Genomic DNA, 24341 nt, shown 5'->3' with positions numbered 1-24341 from the left:
CAATATTTCAGGAACCATAGGGAATGGTAAAGCACCCAGGAATTAGCAATAGAGGGAAGCTCTTACCATCCCTAAGGTCAAATGGGCAAAACGAGGAGGGGGCTAGAACCAAGAAAAAAACTATGGTCATAGAAGAGTTAAGCAGAGTGGAAGACAACTCAGCAGTAAGAAATCATAAGCAATGAGATGAAACAGGTTGGCAAAAACCCAGAATGCTTTTGAATCATGTGGAACATTATTTCTCTCTCCTAAGAACTCCATCTGTAAAGCGGCTCAAATCAACTATATTTGGGTATGACCAGCATGGGAACAACAAAAGACACACAGATCAAAATTGCACTGTTTCCTACGCGTGCTAGATTGTAAAGTCTCTATTTGATTACATGGAGTCTTGACATATGCAGAATTCCAATGAAGTATCTGCGCAATTTCACGTGAGAAGTACATTGAACATAAGCTATATTTGGCTGATTTGAAGGAAACATTCTTTGAGGCTCTGGGCACAACAGGAGTTGTCACTCCATATAGCTCATCTGGATGCTATGTGGCTCCTTGTTTCTGTCTATCTCATCAATCACTCCCTTCCATCATTCTCCCAGAGCACCAGTTCAATCCTGTAATCTCTAGTGTCTCCACTTCTCTCCATCAGCAAGCTCCACCTCTGCCTACGTGCTAGTGTCTATAGAAGTCCTGCCCTCAATCTTTCCTTGTGTCTTATAAGCCAGCATCTCAGGCTTTTACCTAGCTTTTCCAGTCCAGAAGGTGCTAAGGGTGGGCCCTGAGGTCATGAATGGGGGAAGAGGAGGACTGTCAATTCCATCTCTGTCTCACCACGAGTGAGGCCTGGGTCCAGTTTTCTCACACCTCACCACAGTGAGTATTGATGTTTCTCCCACCAAAAATCCCAGAATAGCCTCATGTAGAGAAGGAACAGACCTGTGAAATGACTTGAGAAATAAGGATTCAAGAATTTTTTGTTCTTCCTGACCCTGGTTACATTTAACACCACCATTTCCTGAACAGTGATTCATCTGAACCATCTAGGAAATAGCACCAGCCATAGATTGTGTGTCTCTGATCTCTAAACCTCTCTCTCCGAGAGGGGAGACTCTGTTACATCTGCCAAGATCAGAAAGATGAAGAAGGAGACAAAAAGAATCACGAGAGGAAATAAAAGGGTTTTCTAGAGAGAACTTGTGACATATATTGGAGTCCCTTCAGCAATTACTTTGTACCCGCAATCTTTAAGGAAATATTTATTTGAAAACTGGTGCTCTAAATATCACTATAAAAGGGTTATCTTGCTGTGGGACTGTGGCTGAGCCCGAAACCAGAGGAGCCTACTTTGGGAAATTGAGCACCCTCAGGGGGCAAGTTTCAAAGTTCGCCAACACCTTAACCAGTTTCCATGGAGCTGTTTCCGACTCATGGTGGCCCCATGTGTGTCAGAGTAGAACTGTGCTCCATAAGGTTTTCAATGGCTGATTTTTCAGAGGTGGATTATCAGGCCTTTTTAGGCTCTTCTGGGAGAACTGAAACCACCAATCTTTTGGTTAGCAGCTGAGCATGTTAACCATTTGCATCCCTTAGGGACTCCTCACAAACATGTAGGCATAACCAATTTTCCAGAAAGCTGCCCTTGGAGGAAAGTTCCAGATTCCAGTACCCCCTCTGTGAAAATACCAGAATATGGGGTAGCAGAATCCTGCCTTTGTTCTCCATAGTTGTGATCACTGCCAGGATTCATTTATACACCTGTGTAACCATCTGTGGGGCTGACAGAAATATTCAGGACAGGGTCTCTAAAACCTCACTTCCAACAGGCAGGCAAGTAGCAGAGTCATTATTAATATTAATGAAGCTATTATCCGTACTTACAAGACATAAAACCTGAAAATCTCAGAAACCTTAAAATTCGTAGTAGTATTTAAACTCTCAGCCACTGGTGCTGATTTATAGAAACCTTCAATGCAAATCATATCTATAAGTCAGACTATAATGTAACTTTTGGCAACCTAAATGATTGATATTTCCTGGTCCTTTAAATAATAGGTGGAAGTAGGTTTCCACAGTAGGTTAAGTTCCCTAGCCTAATACTTTTCCCATCTCTGCCCTCCATGGGATCTTTATTTTAAATTGATTGCCCTGGGATTCCAGATTAGAGGTCCTACCCTTAATAAAAGGAGCTCTGGTGGCTCCTTTAATGATCCTTGTCCAATAATGTGCACAAAACTTACTTCATTTCTAATGTTCTACATCCTACTTTGGTGTGTAGCATCTGGGGCCTTAAAAGCTTGTGAGCAGCCATCTAAGATACTCCTCTGGTTTTATTCCATCTGGAGCAAAGGAGAATGAAGAAAATCAAAGACACACAGAAAAGATTAGTCCAAAGGACTAATGGACGACAACTACCACAGCCTCCATCACTGAGTCCAGTACAACTAGATGGTGTCCAGGTACCACCACTGACTGCTCTGACAGGGATCATGATAGAGTGTCCCAGACAGAGCTGGTGCAAAACGTAGAACAAAATTCTAACTCACACACACACACACAAAAGACCAGACTTGCTGGTCTTACAGAGACTAAAGAAGCCACAAAAGTATGGCACCCCAGACATCCTTTTAACTCAGTACTGAAGTTACTCCTGAGGTTAACCTTTCAGCCAAAGATTAGACAGGCCCATAAAACAAAATGAGACTAAATGGGTACACCAGCCCAGGGGCAAGGACTAGAAGGCAGAAGAAGGCAGGAAAGCTGGTAACAGGGAACCCAAGATCAAGAAGGGAGAGTGTTAACTTGTCGTGGGGTTGGTAACCAATGCCACAAAACAATGTGTATTAATTGTTTCATGAGAAACTAATTTACTCTGTAAACCTTCATCTAAAATACATTAAAATTTTTTTCAAAGAAAAAAAGACAACTTCATTTCTAAATGCTTATACAAATAGATTTAAAATCTTTGTCCCATTTAAAAACAAATTATACCCCCTCATTTTCCTGTGCCATATGTATCATTATGAACAAGAAAGGGGAAAGCAGATAGAAACCAAGGTATAGAAAAAATCCAAAGACAAAGGGCAAGAAAAGCCCAGAGCAAAAGCAGACAGTAACTTAAAAGTAAGAGACAAATTAATAGCAAGAAATCAAAGGAGATGAGTCAGAACGGGTTGTAAGAGACTCCGCATGCTCTTAAATTCAGGCATCATTTCTGTCTCCTAAAAACCCATCTATAAAGTGGCCCATATCAACTACCTTTGGGTATAACCAGCATGGGAACAATAAAAGAGACACAAACCAAAGTTACATTGTTTCTTAAACAGGCTAGCTTGTAAATTTTCTGTCTAATTACACGGAGTTTTGACATATGCGGAATTCTATCAAAGTGTCTTTGTGTAATTTCCCAAGGAAGTACACTTAACGTGAACTACATTTGGCTGATTTTGAAGGAACCATTCTCTGAGTCTCTCTTTGCTGAGCTCCTCGAAAGAGAGCTGCAGCCTGGAACACGGGGAGGGACTGGAAGGAAACCAGTGATGGGCTTGGCAGAGGATCAGTCAGACTTGTACAGAATATTTCAAATAACTCCCTGTATATTACTTTCTAAGCTTCTGTAGTTTTGGCTCTAATAGATTTTTAATATTTTAAAAAGACCACATGCTTTTAGTTTTTACACAGGGTCTCAAAATGAATCAAGTTTTTTGTCCTGCTATTGCAATGAGAAGCTTCAAAACTTTTGTAAACTCCATCAATACCACTTGATCAGCATGGCTATGACCAACCTCCTGGAGCCCTGGATGAATAATCAGTCAGTCTGGAGGTTTAGCCATTCGACCCTGTATGATTCTAAGAACATCAGTGACGTTACCCACTTCTGACCCAGCCCCCAGAGACCAGAGTTCCTGCTTCTCCTTTGCAGATACCAAAGCTGAGCAAGATAAAGGACTCGGTCAAGGCCACAATTTCCCCTCTGAAATTAATTCTGAGCTCAGCCATGTTAATAAACAGATAATGCTGACATTTTATGCATATTACATTTAAATCCTTCACTGTGTAGACTATCGTCTTGGTGTCTGTCTACAAATAAATGGGCATTTTAATACATCTTTAAGTATCTTAGTTTAACAGTTAGGAGAGAAAGTTCTGATCAATGTGATTGACTTTCTGTTATGTATTAGAAATATACCAACCAGAAGTCATTTTATTCATTATGGCAAAATGATGTTAATGATATCTTGGTTTAGGTTTATTACTCCCAGGAGTTGTTGACATTTGGGATTTATAAACTAAAGAATTTTGTAGGTTTTAAAGAGATTTCCCCCCCCCCCCCCCCTGGCTATCCCATCTCATGTTTAACTTTCAGGATGAAAAAATGTAAAAATGGTGTGGCGGGGGTGTCTGACCTCCTCAGACTTCACAAGGGTAAGAATCATTAGCGGCATCAACAACCCAAGGCTGATTGCTATGAGGCAGAGATCAGACAAGCCTCCACTCTCCAACTCTTCTACCAATTCTGACACCAGCTGTCCCTCCCATAGCACTCTCTACTTCTCTGCTGTGTTCAATAATTCATTGCCATGGCCACACAGAGCTCACAGACAATACTCATGATTACGGGGTTTATTAGAGAGGTAACAGGTTACAATTCATCATCAGGAAAGGCTCAGGATACAGTTCTTGGATCAGAGCAGCCTCTTATCAGCCATGTCTGGAGGCAGGCCTCTCTCCGGCCCTTGACCCCTTAGCCCCAGGGCCCAGCCTCTGCCCTGCTCCAGAAAGTGTTACAGAACTCTTCAGCTCTGTTCTTAAGTGCCCCAATACACCCTACTCTGCCAGTAAGCCTCAGCCCAAAGGCACTCAGCACTCTTGCTCCATGGTTCAGCAAGCCTAGCTCCACCAACAAGTACCCACAGGTACCCCATTCTGCTGGCAAGTCTCCTGCCCGAAAACACTGTTTTCTCACTCTGTGGGCAGGGAGGCCTACCTCGCCATCTTCTGTCCGTCTCTTGGTTCTGCTGTCTCTGCTGCCGCCATTTCTCTGCCACTGCTTCTCACCATCTTGCCATTTCTGGTGTTACAGCTCTATCCCTCTCTGTCTCCTGGGTCTAGAAAGATTTTGGCACAGGAATCCTGGGTCCAAAGGATGCACTCAGCTTCCATCTCTTCTTCTTGGTGATAGGTCACACAACTGCTCTGGAATTGGCTCTCTTTTAAGCCTAGCAGGATGACAAAACTGACCATTCCCATTGGTAGGGTTCCATACACCTTATTTGCATGGTTCCACCCCCACAAGGATCCCATGTACCTTATTTGTATTATCAGCAAACTGTCTAATCCCCTTGATGGGCCACAAACACTTATTTGCATAGTCCCACACAATCTTTTAATGGGAGTCACAAGACCATGGCTAGAAAGGTCATATAAAAATGATCCATCACACCACAAAAAGTCTGAAGTTTTATATCATTGATTCCTCCCCAGAGAAGGAGATGAGCATGCAGGAGCAACTCAGCAGTAGGCTAACACAGGAAGAGTGACTAGAAAGCCCAAGGGCCCATACTAGATGTTCATGCACCGGGCTGAATTCCAGTGGCTCAAGACCCAGGGAGACCACAGCCTCACCATCTGACACAGAGGAGGCTTCTAGGGCCTCAGGGAGCACACAATCTAGAGGGAGAAACAGACAAGAAATAATTATTCTGCACGTGATCACAGGGGAAGAGCACTTTACCCCACCTCCCAGTATGTTGTATTTATTTGAGTCTGTCTTCTCCATGAGGTCTGAGTTGCTTAAAGCTGGAAACCTACTTTTAATAGATTCCTGGGTTCCTGGCACGTGTGCTCCACGCCCAGCAAATAAGAAGCCTGTCCAGGTTTTTTAAAATGAATGAATTCTCATCTTAAATTTCATTTTATATTAAAGCACTTTCTTATCGGCCCCTAGGAGTCCCTGGATGGCACAGTTAAGCAATCACTACTAACCAAGAGATTGGTGATTTGAAACCACCCGGGGGCACTTTGAAAGAAAGCCCTGGTGATCTACGTCCAAAAAATCAGCCCCTGAAAACCCTATAGATTACAGGTCTACTCTGACACGCATGGAACTGCCATGAGTTGGAACTAATTCAACAACAACTTTTTTTTTTTTAATTGATCCTTCATCTGGGTATAACCAAAACACTCAATCAGTTCTTCTAATGCAAACAAAGTCTCATTTACTGTTCTTGTCTCCATGCGATGTGTACAGTGGACACTTAATTGGAGAGATACCCTCTTGGTGTTTGGGGAGGCTTCAGCTCCAAACTCCAATTGCCTTGGTTCTTAAGGCACAGGTCTCTGCCACCTCCCACCTCCAAACATTCATGAAGATTTAGATTCTTAAGCCTTCAAAGAACTACCATGTAGATGAGCTCCAGGCCTTTGCTACCATCATTTCCAATGTCAGAGCTTGAAATCTCTTCAAATCTCCTACTCTCCTCGTTTCTCTTCTCTCTTGCTTCTTTGTATTCTTCTGCTTCCTGGTTATGTGATCTTGGGCAAGTTATTTCACTTTTCTATGCTTTAATTCCCCATATGTAAAATGGGGGTGATAATCATAGAATCTACTTCCTAGGATATTTACGAGGTTTTAATAAGTTAAAACTTAAAACATGTATTTAATACAGAATAAATGCCCAATAAGTGTTAGCTATTGTTGTTGTTGTTCTACTTTGTGTATAAAGAATAACCAAAAAACCTAATCAAAAATCACTCATTGAGTATAATTATCACAGCCTCTGGCGTGGATTCTAGGGTTGTTTTGTGTTTTTTTGTTTTTTTTTTTCCTCTGCTAAATTCCTTTCTCTTTCTGCAGGTATTTACAAATATGCAGGTGCCATGTTTGGGTTGCCAGGTCCCTGGTTTTTCGACAAGGTTTTATTGAAATAATAGGAAAGGGATTTCTTTCCACAATGTTGCATTACTTGGGCTTTAATTAAAGGGTCTCATTCACTTTGAAAAGATGTACAGAGAATGTGTAGTAGCTGGAGAAAAGTTAATAAAGAAGCTGCGAAATGTGTAAAAGCTTTGGAGATAAAATTTGTGAACGTACCCAAGATCTTATGGCCTACAGAAGATAATGTTAAGGGGAAGTTTTATTAGGATCTTTAAATATTTGCTTTTATTAAGAAAGAAAGCAAGACAGAGACAACACGATGCCCTAGACAGATGCACTCTGCCATCCCTCTGCAGCAAAGACCTGGAAAACTGAGTAAAACAGACACAAAAGTCAATCCTGGAACCTAAGCGTTAATGAAGAGACAAAGAACTAGATCAAACACCAAATGGAAGAAGAAATTGATGGAAAACAGAGATTGAGGAGCAATATGGAGTGGAGACCCCTTCCCAACTAACATGGCACAGCATCACCATCTTGAAGCACAGCTAGCAACAACCTCGTGCAGGGAGCACAGGAAGACAACTTCACAGAGCTCTCATCAGGAGACAGATCACCTGGTAACAAGAGAAACACACTTTCCCACCCCTCACCCTTCTGGTAAGTCGAAGCAAGAACTCCTCCATCCCAGCAACCCTAACCACCAGGGTCCACAATACAGGCCCCACCTTTCCAGCCCACCCCACCCCCTCCTACCAAGTGGCCTTTTTCTCTCTTTCTTCCTTTTCTTTCTCCCTCCCACCTAGCCCCATACACCACCTTCCCACCTTCCTACTAGTCCCCTAGCACCACCATGGATAGAGAGCCACCAGCCTGTCACTGCCCCAGGTCCACTCCGCCCCCACCCACCAGCTGCCACCACACCACCATTATTTTTACTTTTTAAATTATTTTTCTTTCTTTTGTTCCTCCTCTCCCTTCCCACCGGCCCCCAGGTCCACCCTGTCCCCACTCATTAACCCCTCCACACCACCATTTTTCCTTTCTTATTTTCTTTCTCTCTCCCACCTAGCCCTGTACACCACCTCCCTCCCATTCCTGCCTGACTGGGGCCAGTCCTACCCCCAAATGCTGTCTACCACCATGCCACCCTTATTTGAATTTTCATCTTTTCTTTCTCTCTCTTTTCTTCTCCTTCTCCCTACCACATAACCGTATTCTCTGTCTCTGCTGCCTTCCTTCTGGCCCTCACCACATCACTGGGGCAGTAGCATTCCTGGCACTCAGGCCCGCCACCCATATCAGGCCCTCCTTTCCCACCACTGAACTAGCTGCTGAGTGGTGGGAAGCAAGTTCATACCACTCACCATCTGACACCCTGCCCATCTGGTGAGGGGCTGTAAATACTCCCACACCACTGGACCAACATCAACAGACAAACAGACCAGCCCAGTATGTCCTCAGGCACATCACAAACCAGTGTACAGTGAGGAGGGCTTGCCCTGCCTACCGCTTTTCTGTCCACCCGTACAAGGTGAGAGCTACCATGCCCACAGATGAGCAAGCAGCAAAGCATGCCCAGCCTGCAAGCCCTGATATATTGAAACAAAACAAAAAAGCAGGACAAAACAAGCATACAATCAAAAAAACAAATAAAATAATACCTTAATGTCTCAGAGATAGCAGACAATATCAAAACATTAAAAAAAAAAAAAAAAAAAAAAGCAGGACAAGATGGCTCCAGCAAGTGAAGAAAAAGCACTTTTCTTCTGCATAGAAGAAAAGGCAATGGAACTACCTGATATGTAATTCAAAAGACTAAAATTTAGGGCTATCCAAGAGATTGGAAGAGAGACCAAGGAAAAAAACAGAGAAAATCAAGGAAAATACAGACAAAACCAAGGAAAAAACAGACAAAGTAATAGAAAAATTCAGGAAAATACTACAAGAATAAAATGTCAAAAAAAAATAGTAATCACACAAAAATAGCAACTAGAAATACAAAAGATAAACAACAAAATTTCAGAAGTGGACAACTCAACAGAAGGCTTTAGGAACAAATTTGAAACAATGGAACACAGAATCAGCAGGATTGAAGAAAAAACTGTGGACATCATTTTGTTTGAGGAAAAATAAGAGAGAAAAAAAATGAAGAAAACCTAAGCATTATGTGGGACACAGTCAAGAGCAAAAATTCGCACATGATTGGAGTTCCAGAACAGGAGAAAATGGAAAACACAGAGAAGATTGCTGAAAATTTGCTGGCAGAAAACTCCCCAAATATCATGAAAGATGAAAAGCTGATCATCCAAGAAGCTCAATAAACCCCATATAAGATAGATCCCAAAAGAAAATCACCAAGACATATCATAATCACACTCGCCAAAACCAAAGGCAAAGAAAGAATTCTGAGAGTAGCTCAAGGAAAACAAAAAGTCACATGCTAAGGGGAAAAAAATAAGACTAAACTCTGATTAATCTGAAGAAACTATGCAGGCAAGAAGGCAATGGGATGACATATATAAAACTTTGAAAGAAAAAAACTGCAGCCAAGAATAATATATCCCACAAAACTTTTCTCAAATATGATGGTATAAAATCAGGACATTTCCAAATGAACAAAAATTAAGGGACTTCATTAAAACTAAAAAAAAAACCAACCTTACACGAAATATTAACGGTAGTTTTTCAGTTAGAAAGCCAAAAACATGAGGCAACAACCTGATTCTCACATACAGGACAGCATCAACCAGATATCAACCTAGATTAAAAAAAGCTTCTCAGTAATAAAACAAAGCTAAAAGACTTAAAACAGGGCAACAAAGACATCTATCTGTAAATGATGATGTCAGTAAAATAAAAAGGGAAAAAAATGGTGTAGGAATAGAACTTTAAAAAGGATAGGAAGTTAAGGCAATACCAAATAATAAAAGACTGGTTCAAAGTTAGGAAGATAAGAGTAAATTTCAAGGTAACTACAAAGAAAGTTAATAAATCTATTCATCAAAATAAAAAAAAAAGAAGAAAAAATAAAGACTCAGTAAACACAAAATCTATAATAACAAAAGAAAAGAAAATCCACAAACAAAAGGAACTCAGCATAGGAAAGTAAGAGGAACAAAGACACTGCCAGCACCACACAAAAAAGCACAACAGTATGACAGCAATAAACTCATACTTATCAATAATCACACTGAATGTAAATGTCTTAAATGTACCTATAAGAGAGGAGAGTGACAGAATGGGTGAAAAAACACAACTCATCAATATGAGATCTACAAGAGACACACATTAAATACAAAGATATAAATATATTAAAAAATCAAAGGATGGAAAAAATATCAAGCAAACAATAACATAAAAAGGCAGGCGTGTCAATATGAATCTCAGATAAAATAGACTTTAAGGCAAAATCAACCATAAAAGACAAGGAAAAAAAATTTTTTTTCCTTGTCTTTTAGACAAGGAAAGACATCATATAATGATTAAAGAGACAATCTACCAAGACATGACCTTAATAAATATCTACAAACCCAATGACAGAGCTCTAAAATGCATAAAACAAACTCTAACAGCGTTGAAAAGAGAAATAGTCAATATCAAATCACATAAAGAGGTAGACCATAATGGTTTCAGCAAGCACCCAAAACAAAGGCTCAAGAAACCTTCCAGAGGAAGATAAATTCTTGGAATTACCAGAGGTAGAACTCAAAAGATTAATATACAGAGCCCTTCAAGAGATCAGGAATGAGATCAGGCAAAACACAGAACAAGCCAAGGAGCCCACAGACAAAGCAATAGAGGAACTTAAGAAGCTATACAAGACCAAAATGACAAATTTAACAGGCTGCAAGACTCCACAGAGAGACAGCAAACAGAAATCCAAAAGACTAATGATAAAAGCTCAGAATGAGACAATTCAACAGAAAGTCATAGGAGTAGAATTGAGGCAATGGAGGCAGAATTAGTGAGACTGAAGATAAAGCACTTGACACCAATATATTTGAGGAAAAAAGCAGATAAGAGAATTTAAAAAAATGAAGAAACACTAAGAATCATGTGAGACTCTATCAAAAGGAAAAACCTACAAAGTGATTGAAGTACCAGAAGAAGGAAGATAAGAGAAAATACAGAGAGAATTGCTAAAGATTTGTTGGCAGAAAACTTCCCTAATATCGTGAAAGATGAGAAGATATATATGCAAAAAACTCATTGAGCCCCACATAAGAGATACCAAAAAAAGTCACAAAGACATATTATAATCAAACTTGCCAAAACCAAAGATAAAGAGAGAATTATAAGAGTGGCAAGGGATAAACAAAATGTCATCTACAAAGGACAGTCAATAAGACTGAGCTCAGACTACTCAGCAGAAACCATGCAGGCCAGGAGGCAATGGGATGGCATATATAAAGCCTAGAAGGAAGAGAACTGCCAGCCAAGAATTATATATCCAGCAAAACTGTCTCTCAAATATGGCGAAATTAGGACATTGCCAGATAAACAGAAGTTTAGGGAATCCGTAAAAACCAAACCAAAATTACAAGAAATACTAAAGGGAGTCCTCCAGTTAGAAAATCAATAACATCAGATTAACAACCCAAACCTAGAACACAGGACAGAACAAACAGATATCAAACAAGATAGGAGTCACAGATAAATTAAAACTAAAACACCAAAAATAGAGGAACAGAGATATCATTATGTAAAAGATGACAACATTAAAACCAAAAAAGGAGCTAAATAATGTATTAATAGACATTCATATAGAGAGCAAGTCAAGGTGATATAAAGAAATAAAAGATTGGTTTAAACTTAGAAAAATAGAGGTGATATTACAGTAACCAAAAAGAAACTAAGAATCCTACAAATCAAAATAAAAAATAAGAAAAGCATAAAGACTCAGCAAATACAAAATCAACAACAATGAAAACAAAATACACAAAGACTCAGCATAGAAAATTAAGTGGAACAAAGAAATTGTCAATAAAACACACACATATGAAAAAAATACATCAAAATAACAACACTAAACTCATAAAAAAAATAAAAAATATTATTAATTTTTTTTTATGAGTTTAGTACCTATCAATAATTACACTGAATGTAAATGGACTAAATGCACCAATAAAGAGAGAGTGATAGAATGAATAAAAAAACATGATCCATCTATACGCTGCCTATAAGAGATAAACCTTAGATTTAAAGGCACAAACATATTTAAAACTCAGAGGATGAAAAAATATATATCAAGCAAACAACAAACAAAACAGAGCAGGAGTGGCAATATTAATCTCCAACAAAATAGACTTTAAAGTAAAATCCACCACAAGGGATATGGAAGGAGACTATATAATGATCAAGGGTCAATACCCCAGGAGGACATATATACGATAAATATTTATGTACCCAACAACAGGACTCCAAAATACATTTTAAAAAACTCCTAATGGCATTGAAAAGAGAAATAGCTCCACAATAATAGTAAGAGATCCAACACACCACTTCTGGTGAAGGACAGAACATCCAGAAAGAAGCTTAACAAAGACACAGAAGATCTAAATGCCACAATCAACCAACTCAATGCCATAAACATATACAGAACACACCATCAACAGCAGCCAAGTATACTTTCTTTTCCAATGCACATAAACACTCTCCAGAATAGACCACATATTAGGCCATACAGTAAGCCTTAACAGAACCCAAACCACTGAAATATTACAAAGCAACTTTTCTGACCATAAAGCCATAAAAGCAGGAATCAATAACAGAAAAAGCAAGGGAAAAAAATCAAACACATGGAAACTGAACAACACCTTGCTCAAAAACTACTGGATTATAGAAGAAATTAAGGATGGAATAAAGATATTCACAGAATCAAATGAGAATGAAAATACATTCTTCCAGAGCCTTTGGGACAAGGCAAAAGGGGAGCTCAGAGGTCAATTTATAGCAATAAATGCACATATTCAAATAGAAGAAAGGGGCAAAATCAAAGAATAATCCCTACAACTCAGATAAATATAAAGAGAACAGCAAAAGAAGCCCTCAGGCACCAGAAGAAAGCAAATGATAAAAACTAGAGCAGAATTTAATGAAACAGAGAATAGAAAAACAATTGAAAAAGTTAACAAGACCAAAAGCTGGTTCTTTGAAAAGATCAACGAAATTGATAAACCGCTGGCCAAACTGACAAAAGAAAAATAGGAGACAAAGCCAATAACATGAATAAAAAGTGAGATGGGCAGTATCACAACACACCCAACTGAAATTAAAAGAATCACAGCAATACTACGAAAAATTATACTCTAACAAATTTGAAAACCTAGAGGAAATGGACAAATTTCTAGAAACACACTACTACCTAAACTAATGCAAACAGAGGTACAACAACTAAATAAACCTTTAGCAAAAGAAGAGATTGAAAGGTAATTTAAAAACTCCCCTCCCCACCCCCCAAAAAAAACCCTGGCTCTAACAGCTTTACTGGAGAATTCTACCAAGCTTTTGGAGAAGAGTTAACATCACTGCTACTAAAGGCATTTCAGAGCATTAAAAAAGATGGAATAATCGCAAACTCATTCTATGAGGCCAGCATAACCCTGATGCCAAAACCAGGTAAAGACACCACAAAAAAAGAAAATTACACACAAATATGGCTCATGAACATAGATGCAAAAATACCAGGCAAAATTCTACCAAATAGAATTCAACACCATATCAAAAAAAAAATTCACCATGACCAAGTGGGATTCATACCAGGTATTCAGGGATGGTTCAACATTAGAAAAACAATCAACGTAATCCATCATATAAATAAAACAAAAGACAAGAACCACATGATCTTATCAATTGATGCAGAAAAGGCATTTGACAAAGTCCAACACCCATTCGTAACAAAAACTCTCAGCAAAATAGGCATAGAAGGAAAATTCCTCAACATAATAAAGGGCATTTATACAAAGCCAACAGCCAACATCATTCTAAATGGAGAGACTCTGAAAGCATTCCCCCTGAGAACAGGAACCAGACAAAGATGCCCTTTATCACCACTCTCATTCAATATTGTGCTGGAGGTCCTAGTCAGAGCAATTAGTCTAGAAAAAGAAATAAATGGCAACTAATTTATAAGGAAGAAGTAAAAGTATCTCTATTTGCAGGTGACATGATCTTATACACAGAAAACCCCAAAGACTTCACAAAAAACTACTGAAACTAATAGAAGAGTTCAGCAGATCAACAGGATACAAGATAAACATACAAAAATCAGTTGGATTCCTCTACGCCAACAAAGAGAAGGTCAAAGAAGAAATCACCAAATGAATACCATTTACAATAGCCCCCAAAAAGATAAAATATTTAGGAATAAATCTGGCCAGAGATGTAAAAAACCTATACAAAGAAAACTGCAAGAAACCAAGAGACTTACATAAATGGAAAAACATACCTTGCTCATGGATAGGACAACTCAGCATTGTGAAAATTCAATTCTACCCAAAGCGATTTACAGATAAAGTGCAATTCTGATCCAAATACCAATGGCATTTTTTAGTGAGATGGAGAAAAAAATCACCAACTTCATATGGAAAGGGAAGGCACCCTGGATAAGTAAAGCATTATTGAAGAAGAAGAAAAAAGTGGGAGATCTCGCACTACCTGACTTTAAAACCTATAATACTGCCATGGTAGTCAAAACAGCCTGGTACTGGTACAACAACAGATACATAGACCAATGGAACAGAAGTGAGAATCCAGGCATAAATTCATCCACCTATGAGCAGCTGACTGTTCACAAAGGCCCAAAGTCAGTTAAATGGGGAAAAGACAGTCTCTTTCACAAATGGTGCTGGCATAACTTGATATCCATCTGCAAAAAAATGAAACAAGGCCCATATCTCACACTATGCACAAAAACTAACACAAAATGGATCAAAGACCTAAATCTAAAACAATAAAGATCATGGAAGAAAAAATAAGGACAACACTAGGAGCCATAACACATGGCATAAACAGAATACAAAGTATTACTAACAATGTACAAACACCAGAAGAGAAACTAGATAATTGGGAGCCTCTAAAAATCAAACACTTGTGCTAATCAAAAGACTTCACCAAAAGAGTAAAGAGACAACCCACAGACTGGGAAGGATTTTTTGGCTATGACATACCAATCAGGGCCTAATCTCTAAAATCTACAAGATACTGCAAAATGTCAACAACAAAAAGACAAATAACCCAATTAGAAAATGGGCAAAGGATTTGAACAGACACTTCACCAAAGAAAACATTCAGGTGACTGACAGATACATGAGGAGATGCTCACCATCACTAGCCATTAGAGAAATGCAAATCAAAACTACAATGAGATACCATCTTACCACATCAAAAAAAAAAAAAAAAAAATCAAGGCTAGTATTAATCCAAAAAACTCAAAATAATAAATGTTGGAGAGGTTGTGGAGAGAATGAAACACTTATACACTGCTGGAGGGAATGTAAAATGGTACAACCACTTTGGAAATCGATTTCACACTTCCTTGAAAAGCTAGAAATAGAAGTACCATATGATCCATCAATCCCACTCCTTGGAATATATCATAGAGAAATAAGAGCCATTACACGAAGAGATGTATGCCCACCCATGTTCATTGCAGCACTGTTCGCAATAGCAAAAAGATAGAAACAACATAGATGCTCATCCACGGACAAATGGTTAAACAAATTGAGTTATATTTACACTATGGAATACTACGCAATGATAAAGAACAACGATGAATCCATGAAACATCCAATAACTTAAATTAATTTGGAAGTCATTATACTGAGTGAAATTAGTCAGTTGCAAAAAGGATAAATATTGTTTGAAAACACTATTACAAGAGCTCAAAAAAGGTTTAAACACAGAAGAAAACATTCTTTGATGGTTAAGAGTGTAAGGGAGGGACAGAGAGGGGTATTCACTGACTAGATAGTAGACAAGAATTGTCTTAGGTCAAAGGAAGGACAACACACAATACAGAGGAAGTCAGCACAACTGGACTAAACCAAAAGTGAAGAAGTTTCCTGAATACAACCAAACACTTCCAGGGACAGAGTGACTAGGGGCAGGGGTAGGGGCAGGGGCCTGGGGGCCATGGTTTCAGGGGACATCTAGGTCAACTGGCATAACAAAGTTTATAAAGAAAATGTTCTCCATCCGACTTTGATGAGTGACATCTGCACTCCTAAAAGCTAGCTAGCAGCTATCTAGGAAGCATCAACCAGTCCCAAACCACCTGGAGCAAAGGAGAATGAAGAACACCAAAGACACAAGGAAAATACAAGCACAAAAGACAGAAAGGGCCACATAAACCAGAGACTACGTCAGCCTGAGATCAGAAGCACTGGATGGTGCCTGGCTACCACTAAGGACCACGCTGACAGGGAACACAACAGAGAGTATCTGATGGACCAGGAGAAAAGTGGGATGCAGAACTCAAAGTCTAATAAAAAGGCCAGGCTTAATTATCTGACTGAGGCTGGAGGAACCCCAGAGACATGGCCCCTGGATTCTCTGTTAACCCAGTACTAAAACCACTCCTGAAGCCAACTCTTCAGAGAAAGATTAGACTGGAATATAAGACATAAAATAATACTCATGAAGAGAGTGCTTCTTAGTTCAAATAGATACATGAAACCAAATGGGCAGCTCCTGTCCAGATTCAAGATGAGAAGGCAGAAACAGACACAGGCTGGTTGAATGGACACAGGAAATCTGGGTGGAAAGGAGGAGTGTTCTGTCACATTACAGGGAGAGCAACAAGGGCCACATAACAACGTGTGTATAAATTTTTGTATGAGAAACCAACTTGAGTTGTAAACTTTCACTTAAATCACAATAAAAAAAAGAATATATTAAAGACAGGGTGAGAAGAGGGGGGTTCGAGATGGCGGAGTAGTGAGACACTTCTGGTGATCCCTTTTACAATAAAGACCCTAAAAAACAAGGGAAATGATTATGTATATGACAAGCAAGGAATCTTGAATATCAAAGGCAAAGTTAGGAAACCGGACTGAGCGGCAGCGGGGAGGGAAAGACAGTTCAGAAGCAATGAGGAGTTGCCAGACCTGTCTCAGTGGGAACCGGCGCCCCTCAGGCACAATCCCCTGGTGTGACCACAGCAGAGCTGGCAGTAGCATTCAAGACGTGGTTTCCTCAGGAAGAGAGAGTGAACCACACAGTCTACTCAAACCTCTGGAATCAGAGAAGAACAGTGCTTTCAGCAAAAGCTAAGAACTTATGTCTATTCTACCATGCCCCCATCCCCCAAGCTGGCTTCAGTGGCTGCCGATTTCTCTAGGCCTGAGATAGGTCCTGCTGCATGCTCTGAGCAATTTTTCTGGGTTTGGAGAGGGAATAAATTAATAACTGGGGGAAAAGATATTCTGCCAACCCCCTACAGTGGAGAGCTCAGGACAAAAGCAGCTCCTGTCCAGCCACAAACAGATCGCAAACTTTGAATACCTTTCATCCCTTCATGGACTTGAGTGAACCCATTTCAGGAGATTAGACCCTTGTTGGCAGAGTGCAGTGGTGTATGTACTTGAGATCTGACCTTGAAAGTTTCAGTTGTACGGTGGAGAGCTAAGTTTTTGATGTTTAACACAGTTTTGCATATTAAACGGGGCCCTCACCTACTCACATCAGGGGTCTGAGAACTGGTGGCTCTACCCACTTCACCAAGCCACCCACAACAGGGATCCAAGGATAAGTGGTGCCTCCCAGTCCTTACAACCAAAAGCAATGGTTGCCCATGGTCCTGCTGCAGAATGCATCCATCTGTGTACTCTACAGAACAGGGACATGCTTTCCTTACAGACACTCAGGGGCCAGTTGTCAGGCCCCTGACCTGTTCACAGCGTGACCCCCTACTGCAACCAGATACCTGTGCCTAAATCAATCACCCCTGCCCCTCTAAGATTGTAGGACAGAGCCTGCACCACACACTTGATGACCAACCACTTGGACACCTGAGCTGAATCCATACAAGAAAAGAGAAAGGACTCCTAGGCTCATATACCTGGTGACACTTCTAGCCATCTGGTGACAGGTTTTTAGAGCTTCAGAGATGCAAATAATCAAGCTACCTCACTCAAGCAGCCTATACGGGCATATCAAAATGAAACAAGAAGCTAGGATAAAGTAAGCAAAGATAAAATAAATTAATACAATAATTTATAGCTGGCTTGGAGACAACAGCCAATATCAAATCACATACAGTTGCAGACCATGATTGCTTCAACAAGCTCCCAAAACAAAGAATCAAGGAATCTTCTGGACAAAGAGGTATTCCTGGAATTGCCAGAGATGGAATACAAAAGATTAATATACATAAATCTTCAAGAGATGAGGAAGGAGGTCAGGCAAAATGCAGAACAAGCCAAGAACATGCAGATAAAGCAGTGGGGGAAATTAAGAAGGTTATTCAAGAACATAACAGAAAATTTAATAGGCTGCAAGAATCCATAGAGAGACAGCAATCAGAAATTCAGAAGATTAACAAAATTTCACATTAGACAATTCAATAAAAAGTCAGAGGAGGAGAATTGAGAAAATGGAAGTCAGAATTAGTGAAACTGAAGATAAAACACTTGGCACCAATATAGTTGAAGAAAAATCAGATAAAATAATTTTTTAAAATGAAGAAACCCTAAGAATCATGTGGGACTCTATCAAGAGGAATAACCTACAAGTGATTGGAGTACCAGAACAGGGAAGGATAACAGAAAATACAGAGAAAATTGTTGAAATTTGTTGGCAGGAAACTTTCCTGATATCATGAAAGATGAGAAGATATCTATCCAAGACGCTAATCAAACCTCACATAAGGTAGATCTCAAAAGAAAGTCATCAAGACATAAAGTGCCAAAGCCAAAGATAAAAGAGAGAATTTTAAGAGTGTTTCAGGATAAACAAAGCGTCACCTACAAAGCAGGGTCAATAAGAATAAGTTTGGACTACTTGGCAGAAAACATACAGGCAAGAAGGCAATGGATGACTTATATGAAGGACTGAAGGAAAAAAATTATCAGCCAAGAATCATATATCCAGCAAAACTTTCTCTCAAATATGAAGGCAAAATTAGGACATTTCCAGACAAACAGAAGTTTAGGGAAATGGTAAAACACAAACCCAAACTACAAGAAATACTAAAGGGAGTTCTCTGGTTAGAAAATCAATAATATCAGCTATCAACCCAAAACTAGAACACGGGACACAGCAACCAGATATCAACCCAGATAGTGACATCACATAAATCAAGATAAAAAAGCACTCAAAACAGGGAAATGACGATGTCATTATGTAAAAGATGACAATATTAAATCAATAAAGAGGGACTAAAAAATGTAGTCATACATCTTTCATACGGACAGGAAGTCAAGGTGATACAAAGAAATAAAAATTTGGCTTAAACTTAGAAAACTAGGGGTAAATATTAAGGTAACCACAAAGGAGATTAACAATCCTACACATCAAAATAAAATACAAGAAAAACATAAGGACTCAACAAAAACCAAATCAACAAAATGAAAAACAGGAAAAGACAATATATAAAGAAAAATTACTCAGCACAAAAAATTAAGTGGAAAAAAGAAACTGTCAAAAACATACAAAAAAGACATCAAAATGACAGCACTAAACTCACACCTTAATTACACTGAATGTAATTGGACTAAATGCACAAATAAACAGAGTTAGATTGGATAAAAAAAAACATTACCCATTGATATGCTGCCTACAAGAGACACACTTTAGACTTAAAGACACAAATGAACTATAACTCAAAGGATGGAGAAAATATATATCAAGCACACAACAACAACCAAAGAACAGCAGGAGTGACAAAAATAATTTCTGACAAAATAGACTTTAAAGTTAAATGTACCACAAGGAATAAGGAAGGACACTACATAATGTTTAAAGGGACAATAAACCAGGAGGGTATAACCATATTAAATCTTTATGCACCCAATGACAGGGCTTCAAGATACATAAAACAAACACTAACAGCATTGATAAGTGAGATAGACAGCTCCACAATAATAGTAGCAGACTTCAACACACCAGTTTCAGTGAAGAACAGAACATCCAGAAAGAAGCTCAACAAAGACACACGGGAAGGTCCAAATGCCACAATCAAACAACTTGACCTCATAGACATACACAGACCACTCCACCTAACAGCAGCCAAGTATACTTTCTTTTCCAGCGCACATGGAATGGTCTCTAGAACAGACCACATATCAGGTCATAAGGCAAGCCTTAACAGAATCCAAAACCATGAGATATTACAAAGCATCTTCTCTGACCATAAAGGCATGAAAATAGAAATCAATAACAGAAGAAGTAGGGAAAAGAAATCGAACACTTGGAAACTGAACAACATCCTGATCAAATATGACTGGGTTACAGAAGAAATTAAGGACAGGATAAAGAAATTGATAGAATAAAATGAGAATGAAAACACTTTCTATCAGAAACTTTGGGACCCAGCTAAAGCAGTGCTCAGAGGCCAATTTATGGCAATTCACGCACACATCCAAAAAGAAGAAAGGGCCAAAATCAAAAAATTACACCTACAACTTGAACAAATAGAAAGAGAACAACACAAGAAACCCTCAGGCACAAGAAGAAACCAAATAATAAAAATTACAGAGGAATTAAATGAAATAGAGAACAGAAAATCAATTGAAAGAGCTAACAAGACCAAAAGCTGGTTCTCTGAAGAAAATAACAAAATCGATAAACCATTGGTCAAACTGTCAAGAGAAAAACAAGAGAGGAAGTAAATAGCCCAAAAAGAAACGAGATGGGTGATATCCCAAAAGGCCCAACTGAAATTAAAAGAATCATATCAGATTACTACAAGAAATTACACTCTAACAAATTTGAAAACCTAGAAGAAATGCACAAACTTCTAGAGACACACAACCTACCTAAACACAAACAGAGGTAGAACAGCTAAATAAATCCATAACAGAAGAAGAAATAGGAAAGGTAATTAACCCCTGCACCCCCCAAAAAACAAAAAGCTCTGACCCTGACATTTTCACTGGAAAATTCCACCAAACTTTCAGAGGAGAGTTAACACCACTACTACTAAAGGTATTTCAGAGCATAGAAAAGGATGGATTACTCCCTAATTCATTCTGTGAAGCCAGGATATCCCTGATACCAAAACCAGGTAAAGACAACACAAAAAAAAAGAAAGAAAGAAAATTATAGATCTATATCCCTCATGAACATAGATGCAAAAATCCTCAACAAAATTCTAGCCAATAAAATTCAACAACACATCAAAAAAATAATTCACCACAGCCAAATGGGACTCACACAAGGTATGCAGGCACGGTTCATAATTAGAAAAACTATCAGTGTAATCCATCATATAAATAAAACAAAAGACAAGAATCACATGATCTTATCAGTTCATGCAGAAAAGGTATTTGACAAAGTCCAACACCGATTCATGGTAAAAAAACTCTCAGCAAAATAGGAATAGAATGAAAATTCCTCAACATAATAAAGGGCATTTATACAAAGCCAACAGCCAACATCATCCTAAATGCAGAGACTCTGAAAGCATTTGCCTTGAGATTGGGAGCCAGACAAGGATGCCCCTTATCACCACTCTTATTCAACATTGTGCTGGAGGTCCTAGCCAGAGCAATTAGGCTAGATAAAGAACTAAAGGGCATCCAAATTGGTAAGGAAGAAGTAAATGTATCTCTACTTGCAGACGACATGATCTTATACACAGAAAACCCTAGAGAATCCTCAAGAAAACTACTGAAACTAATAGAAGAGTTCAGCAGAGTATCAGGATACAGGATAAACACACAAAAATCAGTTGCATTCCTGTACGCCAACTAAGAGAACATCGAAGAGGAAATCAGCTAATGAATACCATTTAAAATAGTCCCCAAGAAGATAAAATACTTAGGAATAAATCTTACCAGAGACGTAAAAGACCTATAAAAAGAAAACTACAAGACACTACTGCAAGAAACCAAAAGACACATACATAAGTGGAAAAACATACCTTGCTCATGGATAGGAAGGCACAAGGTTGTAAAAATGTCTATACTACCCAAAGCGATCTATATATACAATGCTATTCTGATCCTAATTCCAATGACATTTTAATGGGATGGAAAAAGAAATCACCAATTTCATGTGGAAGGAAAGGAGGCCCCGGATAAGTAAAACATCACTGAAAAAGAACAACAAAGTGGGAGGCCTCACACTACCTGATTTTAGAGCATATTATACTGCTGCAGTAGTCAAAACAGCCTGGTACTTGTACAATAACAGATACGTAGACCAGTGGAACAGAATTGAGGATGCAGACATAAATCCATCCACATATGAGCAGCTGATATTTGACAAATGCCCAAAGTCAGTTAAATGAGGAAAAGACAGTGTCTTTAACAAATGGTACTGGCATAACTGGATATCCACCTGCAAAAAAATGAAATAAAACCCATACCTCACACAATGCACAAAAACTAACTCCAAATGGATCAAAGACCTAAACATAAAATCTAAAACAATAAAGATCATGGAAGAAAAAGTAGGGACAATGCTAGGAGCCCTAATGCATGACACAAACAGTATACGAAACATTATTAACAATGCACAAACACCAGAAGAGAAAGTTGATAACTGGAAGCATCTAAAAATAAAAGACCTATGCTCATCCAAAGACTTCACCAAAAGAGCAAAAAGATTACGTACAGACTGGGAAACAGTTTTTAGCTATGACATTTCCAATCAGCATCTGATCTCTAAAAACTACGTGATACTGCAAAAACTCAACAACAAAAAGACAAATAATGCAATTAAAAAATGGGCAAGGGTATGAACAGGCTCTTGACCGAAGAAGAAATTCAGGCAGCTAACAGATACATGAGGAAATGCTCACTACCATTAGCAGGGGTCTAGGAACCATGGTTTCAGGGGACATCTAGGTCAATTGGCATAACAAAATCTATTAAGAAAACATTTGTCATCCCACTTCGGTGAGTGGCATCTGGGGTCTTAAATACTAGCAAGTGGCCATATAAGATGCGTCAATTGGTTTCAACCCACCAGGAGCAAAGGAGAATGAAGAACACCAAAGACACACGGTAATTATGAGCCCAAGAGATAGAAAGGGGCACATAAACCAGAGACTCCATCAGCCTGAGACCAGAAGAGCCGGATGCTGCCCAGCTAAAACCAATGACTACCCTGACAGGGAGCACAACAGAGAATCCCTGTTGGAGTAGGAGAACAGTGAGATGCAGACCTCAAGTTCTCATAAAAAGACCAGACATAATGGTCTGACTGAGACTAGGAGGACCCTGGGGGTCATGGTCCCTAGAGCCTTCTGTTAGCACAAGACTGGAACCATTCCCAAAGCCAACTCTTCTGACAGGGATTGGACTGGACTATAAGAGAATATCATACTGGTGAGGAGTGACCTTCTTGGACCAAGTAGATACATGAGACTATGTGGGCAGCTCCTGTCTGGAGGGGAGATGAGAAGGCAGAGGGTGACAAGAGCTGGCTGAATGAACATGAGGAATAGAGGGTGGAGAGGAGGACTGTGCTGTCCCATTAGGGGGAGAGCAACTAGGAGTACATAGTAAGATGCCTATGAGTTTTTGTATGAGAGACTGACTTGATTTATAAACTTTTGCTTAAAGCACAATTTAAAAATTTTTTGAAAAAATAAAGTGAGGGTGAAGGCAGGTGGTACATTTTTAACTGGCAGCTGAACATTTGCTTGGCCTAAAGGCAGATAAAATAACATAAACGTAACTACTGGTACACTTCTCCCTGACCACTTTAAATTGCTCTTTTTCAATTTCTTTATGACATTCAAACATTCTTGGAATTAATCAATATTATCACACAATAAAATGGTTGTAAATGAAGACAGCTAGTAGTAGCAATAATCATAATAAAATACGTGTCATTTTAAAAAAGAAACCAATTAAAAAATGGGCAAAGGATATGAATAGACACTTCACCAAAAAAAAACATTCAGGTAGCTAACAGATACGTGAGGAAACGCTCGTAATCATTAGCCATTAGAGAAGTCCAAATCAAACTATTATGAGATACCATCTTACTCCAACAAGGCTGGCATTAATCCAAAAAACACAAAATAATAAATGTTGGAGAGGTTGTGGAGAGACTGGAACACTTATACATTGCTGGTAGGAATGTAAGATGGTAAAACCACTTTGGAAATAGATTTGGCTCTTCCTTAAAAAGCTAGAGTAGAACTACCATATGATCCAGCGATCCTACTCCTTGGACTATATTCTAGAGAAATAAGAGCCTTTACAGAACAGATATATGCACACCCATGTCCACTGCAGCATTGTTTACAATAGCAAAAAGATGGAAGCAACCAAGGTGCCCGTCGACGGAT

This window comes from Loxodonta africana, chromosome 13 (assembly GCF_030014295.1).
Source record: "Loxodonta africana isolate mLoxAfr1 chromosome 13, mLoxAfr1.hap2, whole genome shotgun sequence".
Taxonomy (NCBI): domain Eukaryota; kingdom Metazoa; phylum Chordata; class Mammalia; order Proboscidea; family Elephantidae; genus Loxodonta; species Loxodonta africana.
Note: the sequence above shows the minus strand (reverse complement) of the source record.